The 14,164-nt window shown below is 42.1% G+C and overlaps 1 long non-coding RNA gene across 1 annotated transcript; it reads right to left on the minus strand.

Annotated features, from left to right (window-relative positions):
• Positions 1-839: 839 nt before the first annotated feature.
• On the minus strand, positions 840-2,497 carry LOC123044011 (uncharacterized). The gene is made up of 2 exons (XR_006419784.1): positions 2,180-2,497; positions 840-2,106 (listed from the first exon to the last, which is right to left on the minus strand). It is a non-coding gene; the product is annotated as an uncharacterized lncRNA (long non-coding RNA).
• Positions 2,498-14,164: the final 11,667 nt, after the last annotated feature.

Raw genomic sequence — 14,164 nt, forward strand, 5'->3', positions numbered from 1 at the left:
TCTTCTATAAATTATTCGGAGGAAGAACCGGCCTTGCAATGCCGAAGACAACATGCGCGCCGGACTCGTCGTCATTGAAGCCTGGTTCAGGGGCTACTGAGGGAGTTCCGGACTAGGGGGTGTCCGGATAGCCGAACTATCATCATCAGCCGGACTCCAAGACTATGAAGATACAAGATTGAAGACTTCGTCCCGTGTCCGGATGGGACTTTCCTTGGCGTGGAAGGCAAGCTTGGCGATACGGATATGTAGATCTCCTACCATTGTAACCGACTTTGTGTAACCCTAGCCCTCTCCGGTGTCTATATAAACCGGATGGCTTTAGTCCATAGGACGAACAACAACCATACCATAGGCTAGCTTCTAGGGTTTAGCCTCATTGATCTCATGGTAGATCCACTCTTGTAACACACATCATCAATATTAATCAAGCAGGACGTAGGGTTTTACCTCCATCAAGAGGGCCCGAACCTGGGTAAAACATCGTGTCCCTTGTTTCCTGTTACCATTCGCCTAGACGCACAGTTCGGGACCCCCTACCCAAGATCCGCCGGTTTTGGCACCTATAGGAAGTCTACTAGGTTCTGGCTTGATTGGTGGTGCGGGCCTCTCCGCTGGCCTCTACTTTCCCTGTTTTATTCTCCTACTGTCCAAACCCTCAGATCTCTATCTCTGAGCTTGCGTTGAGTAATTGGGACCTTCAGCTGCGCCGCTCCCTCTCTCCTGTAGAGTTGGAAGACTGGCAGCGTCTTGCTGCCCTCTTCCCTTCTCTCTCGGAGGAGGAAGACACAGTTGTGTGGCCCCAATCTCCCTCTGGCCGCTTCTCGGTTAAATCCTTGTATAGCAAACTTATTGAGGGATCCATCACCTCCAAATTTAAGTGGATATGGAAAGCTCGCATCCCCCCTAAGATTAAAGTGTTTCTCTGGCAAGCCTCTCGCGGGCGTCTACCTACGGGTGACCAAATCCGTAAACGTAATGGTCCGGGTTCTGACTGTTGTGTTCTATGTGGGACGAGAGAAGATACACCTCATATTTTTTTTAACTGCGTCCTGGCTAAGCTGTTTTGGTGTTGTATCAGATCATGGTTGCATGTCTCCTGGGCTCCGACCTCCTTTGCGGACTTACGAGCCTTGGCTAATTCTTTGGTTGGGGCCCAGAGGAGATTGTTTTGGGTTGGCTTTGCTGCCATGTGTTGGTCTTTATGGACGACAAGGAATAAATTTACTATCGAACATGTCTTTCCTGCTAAGCCTGCTGATTGATTATTTAAGACTTGTATATTCCTGCAGCAGTGGAGTTTATTGACTAAGAAGGAGGACAGGGATGCATTTGACGCCATGTTGGCCAAGATCCGAAAGTCTCCTATCTCCATCCTTCCAAACCAAGCGGGCCCGTAGACGTCGTTGTGTTGCTACGTTTTCTTATCCTCTTCCGGCCTGCGTGCCGTGTACTGGCCTAGGAGCCATGTACTTAGACTTCCTTCTTCGTGTTCTGGCTTGATACTTTGGCATTTGTGTGCTGGTTGTCTGGGTCCTTGTTAACTCTGCCTGGTGGCTTTATCTATAAACTCGGGCTATGGCCTTTTCTCTAAAAAGCATCGCCGGCGGCCGCTTCCAGCAAAAGAATGCTAGGGGTTGTTGCTTCACGCCTAGACAGTTGTAGCATCCTCGCTGCCGCTCGCAGCTCCCCGCACTGCCGGTTCCAGCATCTCCGGCGACCGGTTGTACCATCCCCATCTGCCGCTCGAAGCTCCTCGCACAGCCAGTTCCACATGGCCGACGGACGGTTGTAGCAAAGAGCGACTCCGGTTGTAGCAAAAGGCGACGTGGTTGTAGCAAAAATGCGACGCCGGTGATCGTGGTTGTATCTTCCCAGTCATGGTTGTAGCCACCGCCAGCCACAAACGCCGATTGTAGCAAAATTCCTCGCCGGTGGAAGCAAAATCCGACGATGGATGCAGCAAAACTTCGTCACCGCCATCGCAATTGCAGCTTCACCATGAAATCATCATATCAAAAATTCTTGCCGGTCGTAGCAAAATCTGGCAATGGATGTAGCAAAATTCCGTCACCGCCGTCGCTGTTGTAGCTCCGCCATGAAATTCTTGTAGCAAAATTTTTTGTTAGTAGTAGCAAAATTGGACGACGGTTGTAGCAAAAATCATAACGACACGTACCTCACTCTTCGCTGACCCCGCCAGTTGAAACATCTCCGGCCGGCTGCTCCCCAGCCACGGGCCCTATTCGTCTTCCTTGCAATAAGGCGCTTCCCCCTTGTAGCGTGGGCAGGAAAGGGGGTAACCAGCTACAGAGCTCCCACGCCTGGCCCCAGGCTCGCGGTGTCTCCCAGCCGGAGCAGCAGCAGATGGCCGCGCCGTCAGCAGAGACATGGACGAGCTCGTTGTGCGATGTTGAGAAATTTAATGGGGAGAAGAGAAAAGAGATGGACAGAGAAGGATGAGTGGAGGACGGATGCACCGTGTAAAGAGATAAGGGATGGGTGTTTCCTTCAGGCCCCACCTACGCACATGCCCAACTTTTTATGTGCGACGTGCCAGCGCGACCGGCGCAAACTTAAGCCGGTGCGCCGGTGTTAAACGTTTCCCTAATTTTAATGTACCCCAAATACGGTCCCTCAACTGAATTCACGTACGATACAAAATATGGTTTTGTGTATGTATTTCGTTGAGCTGGCATGACCAGTCAATCGCCATGTGATGATGACTGTGTGGACAGTGTGGCATCATATTTTGCCAAAAAAATCCTGCATGCAAGGGCCCACCTGTCAGTACGCCACATAGTTGCTAGAGTCATAATTTAGGCGTTTCTATTTTATATACTTTGTTTAGAGACGTCCTGGCTCTTTCCCCACATTTAGAAAATCAAATGCATAATAATATCAGTACCTCAGCCTTCTGAAAAAACTTCTCCATCTTATCCATTGTCTCCTGGAAGCTACCATAATGCTTAATTGAGCTTTTCAGCCATTTTGAAATGTGTAGAAGGTTTCTCTCTTCGATATCGCTCATCTGTAATAACAACAGTGATCATAAGTAATTTTGAATCAAGAACAAATGTGGATAAGATACCAGCTTATTGCATCCATTGGGATACAAATCAATCAAATAGAAAAACTATAAGAACCAACTTTCTGTCAAGCCATGAAACATTTGGGAGTGAGACGTGAGTAACATACCGATCAAAATTATGCCTCCGTAGTCAAATTTATGCCGAATACATCGACCTAGAAAAACAATTATAGTAATTAGCCATTTTAAACATCTTAATTACAACAAATGATCTTCAACAAATAAAGTAGTATCATACCAGCAGCTTGATTCAGATCACGAAATGCTTGGTGACAGCACCATTCACTCCCACTCAAAAGATTTTTTTGATGATTTATAGGAATCGTTATATTTCTTTCTCAGCTTTACTTGGACATCTTTTCTGATCCATGAATTAACGTCAGATATATACACAACAAAAGGAACTGCACGTATTTCTGGAAGAAAAAAAAAGGTACTTACATATTTGGGAACGGAATGGCAACAATGACCTAATGTCATTTTTTAGTAGAAAAAATTCCATTAACCAACTGGTGCAGCAACGTCGCTAATGACCAAATGTCTTAGTCAAGATAAATTGTTGGGTATCAAAAGCATACGGTTGCATGCAGCCACAACATGTCACCTAGGGTTCTCCTATCCTCCGACGCGCCGCCGCCGCCGCCGAGATTCCCCACCGCAGTTGAAGAGCGCCGCCAGGAGCGGCCTCCCACGGGGCGGATCTAGTTCTCTTCTGTTTCAACGCAAACAAACCCTAGCGGGGCTGTAAGTGAAGGAAATATGCCCTAAAGGCAATAATAAAGTTGTTATTTTATATTTCCTTATTCATGATAAAGGTTTATTATTCAAGATAGAATTGTATTGATCGAAAACTTAAATACATATGTGAATACATAAACAAATACCATGTCCCTAGTGAGCCCCTACTAGACTAGCTCGTTGATCAAAAATGGTTAAGGTTTCCTAACTATGGACATGTGTTGTCATTTGATAACGGGATCACATCATTAGGAGAATGATGTGATGGACAAGACCCATCCATTAGCTTAGCATAATGATCGTTCAGTTTATTGCTATTGCTTTCTTCATGTCAAATACATATTCCTTCGACTATGAGATTATGCAACTCTCGGATACCGGAGGAATGCCTTGTGTGCTATCAAACGTCACAACGTAACTGGGTGATTATAAAGATGCTCTACAGGTATCTCCGAAGGTGTCTGTTGAGTTGGCATAGATCAAGATTAGGATTCGTCACTCCGAGTATCAGAGAGGTATCTCTGGGCCCTCTCGGTAATACACATCATAAGCTTGCAAGCAAACGGCTAAGGAGTTAGTCACGTGATGATGTATTACGGAACGAGTAAAGAGACTTACCGGTAATGAGATTGAACTAGGTATGAAGATACCGATGATCGAATCTCGGGCAAGTAACAAACCGATGGACAAGGGAATTACGTATGTTGTCATAACGGTTCGGCCGATAAAGATCTTCGCAGAATATGTAGGAGCCAATATGAGCATCCAGGTTCCACTATTGGTTATTGATCGGAGAGGTGTCTCAGTCATGTCTACATAGTTCTCGAACCCGTAGGGTTCGCACGCTTAACATTCGATGACGATATAGTATTATATGAGTTATGTGATTTGGTGACTGAATATTGTTCGGAGTAGGATGAGATCACATACATGATGAGGAGTCTCAAAATAGTCGATAGGTAAAGATTGATATATAGGATGATGGTATTCGTACACAGGAAGTTCTTTGGGGGTATCGGGTACTTATCGGGTCACGGAAAGGGGTTCCGGGCGCCCCTAGCAAAAGATATGGGCCTTATGGGCCAAGAGGGGAAACGCACCAGCCACAAGGGGCTGATGTGCCCCCCATATGGGCCGGCCTAAGGAGAAGGAAAGGGGAGAAGGGAAAGGTAAGTGTAGATTAGGATTCCTACTTCCTTCTCTCCCCCCCCCTCTTTCCTTCCCCCTCGACAAACATGGCAGGGGGCGCAGGGCAAGCAAGCCCCTAGGGGCCGGCGGGCAGCCCTAGGGAGCGCCCTGGCCTCTCCTCTCCCCCTCCCACCTATATATATGTGGGAGGGGGCGCCTAGCACACCCCAGACAATTGCCTAGTCGTGTGCGGCGCCCACCTCCACCGTTTATACCCCCAGTCATATTTTCGTACTGCTTAGGTGAAGCCCTGCAGAGATCACTTCACCATCATCATCACCACGCCGTCATGCTGACAGAAATCATATACTACCTCGACGTCTTGCTGGATCAAGAAGGCGAGGGACGTCATCGAGCTGAACGTGTGCAGAACGCGAAGGTGCCGTGCATTCAGTACTTGATCGATTAAAGCGTGAAGATGTTCGACTACATCAACCGCATTGTGAAACGCTTCCTCTTACGGTCTACGAGGGTGCGTAGACACCCCCCCCCCTCATTGCTATACATCTCCATGGATAGATCATTGTGTGTGCGTAGAATTTGTTTTTGTTTTCCATGCAACGATTCCGAACAATGGTATCAGAGTCAGGTCTATGTGTAGATGATATGCGTGAGCAGAACACAAAGAGTTGCGGGCGATTATAGTCATACCGCTTACCACCAACGTATTATTTTGATTCGGCGGTATTATGGGATGAAGCGGCCCGGACCAACCTTACATGTCCACGCACATGAGACCGGTTCCACCGACTGACATGCAACTAGCTTTGCATAAAGGTGGCTGGCGGGTGTCTGTTTCTCCCACTTTAGTTGAATAGAATTTGACTACAACTGATCCTTGAAGAAGATTAAAATAGCAAACTTGACAAAACACCGTTGTGGTTTTATGCGTAGGTAAGAACGGTTCTTGCTAGAAGCCCATAGCAGCCACATAAAACTTGCAAAAACAAAGTAGAGGACGTCTAACTTGTTTTTGCAGGGTATGTTGTGATGTGATATGGTCAAGACATGATGAGATATACTTTATTGTGTGAGATGATCATGTTTTGTAAGATATCTGGCAACCGGCAGGAGCCGTATGGTTGTCTCTTTATTGTATGAAATGCGTACACCATGTAGTTGCTTTACTTTATCGCTATGAGTTAGCAATAGTTGTAGAAGTAATAGTTGGTGAGCCGACCACGATGCTACGATGGAGATCAAGGTGTCGAGCTAGTGATGATGGAGATCATGACAATGCTTTGGAGATGGAGATCAAAAGCACGAGATGATGATGGCCATATCAGGTCACATATTTTGATTGCATGTGATGTTTATATTTTATGCATCTTATTTTTCTTAGTATGGCGGTAGTATTATAAGATGATCCCTTCACCAAATTTCAAGGTATAATTGTTCTCCCTGAGTATGCGCCGTTGCGACAGTTCGTCGTTTCAAGACACCACGTGATGACCGGGTGTGATAGACTCTACGTTCACATACAATGGGTGTAAGACAGTTTTACACACGCATAATACTTGGGTTAAACTTGATGAGCCTAGCATGTACAGACATGGCCTCAGAACACTGGAGACCGAAAGGTCGAACGTGAATCATATAGTAGATATGATCAACATAGAGATGTTCACCATTGATGACTGCCCCATCTCACGTGATGATCGTACATGGGTTAGTTGATTTGGATCACGTATCACTTAAATAACTTGAGGGATGTTAATTTAAGTGAGAGTTCATTAGTAATTTGATTAATTGAACTTAATTTATCATGAACTTAGTCTTATAGTTTTTGCATATCTATGTTGTAGATCAATAGCTCGCGCTGTAGCTCCCCTATGTTTTTGATATGTACCTAGATAAAACTAAGTTGAAAGATGATAGTAGAAAGGATGCGGACTAGGTCCGTGATCTGAGGATTATCCTCATTGTTGCACAGAAGAATTATGTCCTTAATGCACCGCTAGTGACAGACCTATTGCAGGAGTAGATGCAGATGTTATGAACGTTTGCAAGCTCGATATGATGACTACTTGATAGTTTAGTGCGCCATGCTTTACAACTTAGAATCGGGGCTTCAAAGACATTTTGAATGCCACGGAGCATATGAGATGTTGTATGAGCTGAAACTGGAATTTCAGACTCATGCCCGTGTCGAGAGTTATGAGACCTCTGATAAGTACTTTGCCTACAAAATGGAGGAGAATAGCTCAGCCAGTGAGCATATGATCAGAATGTCTGGGTACTACAATCGCTTGAATCAAGTGGGAGTTAATCTTCCAGATAAGATATTGATTGACAAAGTTCTCTAGTCACTATCACCAAGCTACTAGAACTTCGCGATGGACTATGATATGCAAGGGATAATGAATACAATTCCCGAGCTCCTCGTAATGCTGAAATCAGCGAAGGTAGAAATCAAGAAAGAGCATCAAGTGTTGATGGTTAACAAGACCACTAGTTTCAAAAAAGGGCAAGGGGAAAGAAAGGGGACTTCAATAAGAATGGCAAGCAAGTTGCCACTCCCGTGAAGAAGCCCAAAGCTAGGCCTAAGCCTGAAACTGAGTGCTTCTACTGCAAAAGGAATGGTCAATGGAAGCGGAACTACCCCAAATACTTGGCGGATAAGAAGGATGGCAAAGTGAACAAAGGTATATTTGATATACATGTTATTGATGTGTACTTTACTAGTGTTCGTAGTAACCCCTGGGTATTTGATACCTGTTTAGTTGCTAAGATTAGTAACTCGAAATAGGAGTTGCAAAATGAACAAAGACTAGTTAAGGGTGAGGTGATGATGTGTGTTGGAAGTGATTCCAAGGTTGATAAGATAACCATCACACACTCCCTCTACCTTTGGGATTAGTGTTGGACCTAAATAAATGTTATTTGGTGTTTGCATGAATATGATTGGATCATGTTTATTGCGATACGTTTATTCATTTTCAAGTTAGAGAATAATTGTTGTTCTGTTTACATGAATAAAACCTTCTATGGTCATACACCCAATGTAAATGGTTTATTGAATCTCGATCGTGGTGATACACATATTCATAATATTGACACCAAAAGATGCAAAGTTGATAATTATAGTGCAACATATTTGTGGCACCGCTGTTTAGGTCATATTGGTGTAAAGCACATGAAGAAACTCCATGCAGATGGATTTTTGGAATCACTTGATTATGAATCATTTAATACTTGCGAACCATGCCTCATGGGTAAGATGACTGAAACTTCGTTCTCTGGAACAATGGAGCAAGCCAATGACTTATTGGAAATAATACATACTGATGTATGCGGTCCGATGAGTGTTGAGGCACTCGGCGGGTATTGTTATTTTCTAACCTTCACAGATGATTTGAGATGATATGGGTATATCTACTTAATGAAACACAAGTCTGAAACATTTGAAAAGTTCAAGGAATTTCAGAGTGAAGTGGAGAATCGTCGTAACAAGAAAATAAAGTTTCTATGATCTGATGGCGGAGGTGAATATTTGAGTTATGAGTTTGGCCTTCATTTAAAACAATGTGGAATAGTTTCACAACTCACGCCACATGGAACACCATATCGTAATGGTGTGCCCGAACGTCGTAACCGTACTTTATTAGATATGGTGCAATCTATATTATCTCTTACCGATTTACTACTACAGTTCGGGGTTATGCATTAGAGACAGCTGCATTCACGTTAAATAGGGCACCGTCTAAATCCGTTGAGATGACACCGTATGAAATATGGTTTGACAAGAAACATAAGTTGCTGTTTCTTAAAGTTTGGGGTTGCGACACTTATGTCAAAAGGCTTGAGCCTGATAAGCTCGAACCCAAATCGGAGAAGTGCTTCTTCATAGGATACCCTAAGGAAACAATTGGGTACACCTTCTACCACAGATCCAAAGGCAAGATCTTTGTCGCTAAAAATGGGTCCTTTCTAGAGAAGGAGTTTCTCTCGAAAGAAGTGAGTGGGAGGAAATTAGAACTTGATGAGGTAATTCTACCTTCTCTCGAATTGGAAAGTAGTACATCAAAGAAAAATGTTCCCGTGATGCCTACACCAACTAGAGAGGAAGCTAATGATGATAATCATGAAACTTCAGATCAAGTTACTACTAAACTTCGTAGGTCGACCAGAGCACGATCTGCACCGGAGTGGTATGGTAATCCTGTCCTGGAAGTCATGTTACTAGACCAAGGCAAACCTACGAACTATGAAGAAGCTATGATGAGCCCAGATTCCAACAGATGGCTTGAGGCCATGAAATATGAGATAGGATCCATGTATGAGAACAAAGTGTGGACTTTGGTGGACTTGCGCGATGATTGGCAAGCCATAGAGAATAAAAGGATCTTCAAGAAGAAGACTGACACTGATGATAATGTTACTTTCTACAAAGCACGACTTGCCACAAAAGGTTTTCGACAAGTTCAAGGGGTTGACTACTACGATACTTTCTCACCCGTAGCGATGCTTAAGTATGTCCGAATCATGTTTGCAATTGTCGCATGATACGTGTCCAACGTATCTATAATTTTTTATTGTTCCATGCTATTATATTATCTATTTTGGATGTTTTATATGCATTAATATGCTATTTTATATTATTTTTGGGACTAACCTATTAACCTAGAGCCCAGTGCTAGTTTCTGTTTTTTCCTTGTTTTTGAGCTTCGCAGAAAGGAACACCAAACGGAGTCCAAACAGAACGAAAGGTTCATGATGATTTTTCAGGGACTAGAAGACACCCAGTAGACTTGGAGATCAAGTTGGAAGAGCCACGAGGCAGTGACAAGGGGGGAGGGCACGCCCCCTGACTTGTGGGGCCCTCGTGAGTCCCCTGACCTAATTCTTCGGCCTATATATTCCCATATATCCCCAAACCACCAGAAGCATCCACGAAAACACTTTTCCGCAGCCGCAACCTTCTGTACCTGTGAGATCCCATCTAGGGGCCTTTTCAGGCATCCTACCGGAGGGGGATTCAATCACGGAGGGCTTCTACATCAACTCTATTGCCCTTCTAATGAAGCGTGAGTAGTTTACCTCAGACCTATAGGTCCATATATAGCTAGTAGCTAGATGGCTTCTTCTCTCTCTTTGCTTCCCAATACCATGTTCTCCTTGCTGTTCTTGGAGATCTATCTTATGTAATTACATCTTCTTTTCCGGTGTGTTTGTCGAGATCCCATGAATTGTGGATTTATGACCAACTTATCTATGAATATTATTTGAATCTTCTCTGAATTCTTATATGCATGATTTGATATCTTGTAATTCTCTTGGAACTATTGGTTTAGTTTGGCCAACTAGATTGGTTTTTCTTGCAATGGGAGAAGTGCTTAGCTTTGGGTTCAATCTTGTTGTGTCCTTTCCCAATGATAGTAGGGTAGCAAGGAACATATTTTATTTTTGCCATCAAGGATAAAAAGATGGGGTTTACATCATATTGCTTGAGTTTTTCCCCTTCATCATATCATCTTACTCAATGCGTTACTCTGTTCTTCATGAACTTAATACTCTAGATGCAGGCAGGAGTCGGTCGATGTGTGGAGTAATAGTAGTAGATGCAGGCAGGAGTTGGTCTACTTAACACGGACATGATGCATATATTTCATAATCACTGCCTTAGATATCGTCATAACTTTGCGCTTTTCTATCAATTGCTCGACAGTAATTTGTTCACCCACCGTATTATTTGCTATCTTGAGAGAAGCCACTAGTGAAACCTATGGCCCCCGGGTCTAGTTTCCATCATAGAAGTTTCCGATCTACTACTTTGCAATCTTTTCCTTTCCGATCTATAAACCAAAAATACCAAAAATATTTACTTTATCTTTTGTTTAGTTTAATCTATCTCTATTAGATCTCGCTTTTGCAAGTAACCGTGAAGGGATTTACCACCCGTTTATTGCATTGGGTGCAAGTTGTTTGATTGTTTGTGCAGGTCTAGGTGATTTGTGTGTTGTCTCCTACTGGATTGATACCATGGTTCTCTAACTGAGGGAAATACTTATCTCTACTTTGCTACATCACCCTTTCCTCTTCAAGGGAAAAACAAACGCAAGCTCAGGAAGTAGCAGGAATAATTTCTGGCGCCATTACTGGGGAGATCTATGCCAAGTAAAGACATACCAAGTACCCATCATAAAACTCTCATCTCTTGCATTACATTATTCGTCATTTGTCTCTCGTTTTCCTCTCCCCCACTTCTAAAACGATTTTCAAAAAGATTCGCCCTTTTTCCTCACCCCTCTTCCGTTTGTCTCTTCGTTTGCTTTTTGTGTGCTCATGTGTTGGATTGCTTGCTTTGTCACGATGGCTCAAGAGAATACCAAATTGTGTAATTTTTCCAACACTAATAACAATGATTTTATTAGTACTCCGATTGCTCCCGTCACTAGGGCGGAATCTTATGAAATCCATGCTGCTTTGCTGAATTTTGTTAAGAAAGATCAATTTTCTGGCCTTCCTAGTGAAGATGCCGCATCCCATCTAAATAGTTTCATTGAGTTGTGCGATATGCAAAGGAAGAAAGATGTGGATAATCATATTGTTAAATTGAAGCTTTTTCTGTTTTCACTTAGAGATCATGCTAAAACTTGGTTTTCATCTTTGCCTAAAAATAGTATTGATTCATGGAATAAGTGTAAAGATGCTTTTATTTCCAAGTATTTTCCTCCCTCTAAGATCATCTCCCTTAGGAACGATATTATGAATTTTAAGCAACTTGATCATGAATATGTTGCACAATCTTGGGAGAGGATGAAATTGATGATACAAAATTGCCCTACTCATGATTTGAATTTGTGGATGGTTATATGAAATTTTTATGCCGGATTGAATTTGCTTCTAGAAATTTTTAGATTCGGCCGCGGGAGGCACTTTTATGGAAATTACTTTAGGAGAAGCTACTAAACTCCTAGATAATATTATGGTTAATTATTCTCAATGGCACACCGAAAGATCTTCTACTAGTAAAAAAGTCCATCCGATTGAAGAAATTAATGTTTTGAGTGGAAAGATGGATGAACTTATGAAATTATTTGCTACCGAGAGTGTTTCTATGGATCCTAACTATATGACTTTGTATACTTTGATTGAGAATAATAATGAATCTATGGATGTGAATTTTGTTGGTAGGAACAATCTTGGTAATAATGCGTATAGAGGTAATTTTAATCCTAGGACATTTCCTAGTAATTCCTCTAATAATTATGGTAATTCCTGCAACAATTCTTATGGAAATTGTAATAAGATGTCCTCTGATTTTGATAATAGTGTTAAGAATTTATGATTTAGCAAAAGAGTTTCAATGCTTTGGTTGAAGAAAAATTGCTTAAGATTGATGATTTGGCTAGGAACGTGGATATAATTTCTCTTGATGTTGATTCTTTGAAAATTAGATCTATTCCACCCAAGCATGATATCAATGAATCTCTCAAGGCTATGAGAATCTCCATTGATGAGTGCAAAGAAATAACCGCTAAGATGCGTGCTAAACGAGATTTGTTTGTAAAAGTGTGTTCTTCTAGTTTTCGTGAAAATAGTGATGAAGATCTTAAAATGATTGATCTGACTCCTATTGAGTCTTTGTTTTCCAATATAAATATTGATAAATATGGGACTAGAGATGAGTCAACTTTAGTTAAAAGGCGTCCCAACGATTCAGAGTTTTTAGATCTCGATGCAAAAATTGATAAAAGTGGGATTGGAGAGGTCAAGACTTTAAGTAGCAATGAACCCACTCTTTTGGATTTCAGGGAATTTAATTATGATAATTGTTTTTTAATAGATTATATTTCCTTGTTGCAATCCATGTTGAATTCTCCTCATGCTAATAATCAAAACAAAGCTTTTACTAAACATACTGTTGATGCTATGATGAAATCTTTTGAAGAAAAGCTTGAATTGGAAGTTTCTATCCCTAGAAAACTTTATGCTGAGTGAATGTAATACTAAGATTAAGATTAAAGATTATGAGTGCCATGCTTTGTGTGATTTGGGTGCTAGCATTTCCACGATTCCAAAAAATTTATGTGATGTGTTAGGTTTCCGTGAATTTGATGATTGTTCTTTAAATTTGCATCTTGCGGATTCCAATATTAAGAAACCTATGAGAAGGATTAATGATGTTCTTATTGTTGCAAATAGGAATTATGTGCCCATAGATTTCATTTCTCTTGATATAGATTTCAATCCCACATGTCCTATTATTCTTGGGAGACCTTCCTTAAAACGATTGGTGCAATTATTGATATGAAAGAAGGAAATATTAGACTTCAATTTCTATTAAGGAATGGCATGAAGCACTTTCCTAGAAAGAAAATTTAGTTGCCATATGAATCTATTATGAGAGCTACTTATGGATTGCATACCAAAGATGACAATACCTAGATCTATTCATGTTTTATGCCTAGCTAAGGGCGTTAATGTGGCGACCGGTTTTCCGGGTATTAATTTCCGGAAACTGGCCCTTGTGCTCACCAGCCCCAGGAAAACTGTTAGCTGATGAGGCACCAACTTGATACAGAAATTCCAAGCAAAATACAAAATATGTAGTACAAGACCATTCTGGTCTGTGAGTACAACAAATGGTTTATAGTGGTTGATGGCGGAAGCGGGTTGTGAATCATCAGTGTCTATGGGACTCCATTTCCCACGGGAACAACTGACCAGGTTAACTCCTATCTTCGCAAGGCTGCTATCACTGTTGCTTAGGTTCCGGGGCTGTCTTCGCGGTCGCTCCTCTCCGTGCAAGAAATCTGGCCAAGACAATAGCTAGGGACAAGCCAGTGAGTACTTTGAATGTACTCGCAAACATTATGAACACTAGTATAATGTGACAATGATGTGCTGAAAATATTCTATGCTCATGACGTCAGTCACAAAAGATAAATAAAACTCTCATGCGTACGAGCATGTTAATTATGAATATGCAATAACTTAGCAATATTAAAATTATGAAATAAATAACAAACATGCCACAGTCGTGCGTCTTAGCGACACCGCGTAAAGGACTTTAAAAGAAATGCCACAGTCGGGCGTCTGAGCGACACCACATAAAGGGCTTTAAAAGAAATGCCACAGTCAGGCATCTGAGCGACACCACATAAAGGGCTTTAAAAGAAATGCCACAGTCGGGCGTCTAAG

The sequence above is a fragment of the Triticum aestivum genome, chromosome 2B (genome assembly GCF_018294505.1).
Source record: "Triticum aestivum cultivar Chinese Spring chromosome 2B, IWGSC CS RefSeq v2.1, whole genome shotgun sequence".
In the NCBI taxonomy this organism is placed as follows: domain Eukaryota; kingdom Viridiplantae; phylum Streptophyta; class Magnoliopsida; order Poales; family Poaceae; genus Triticum; species Triticum aestivum.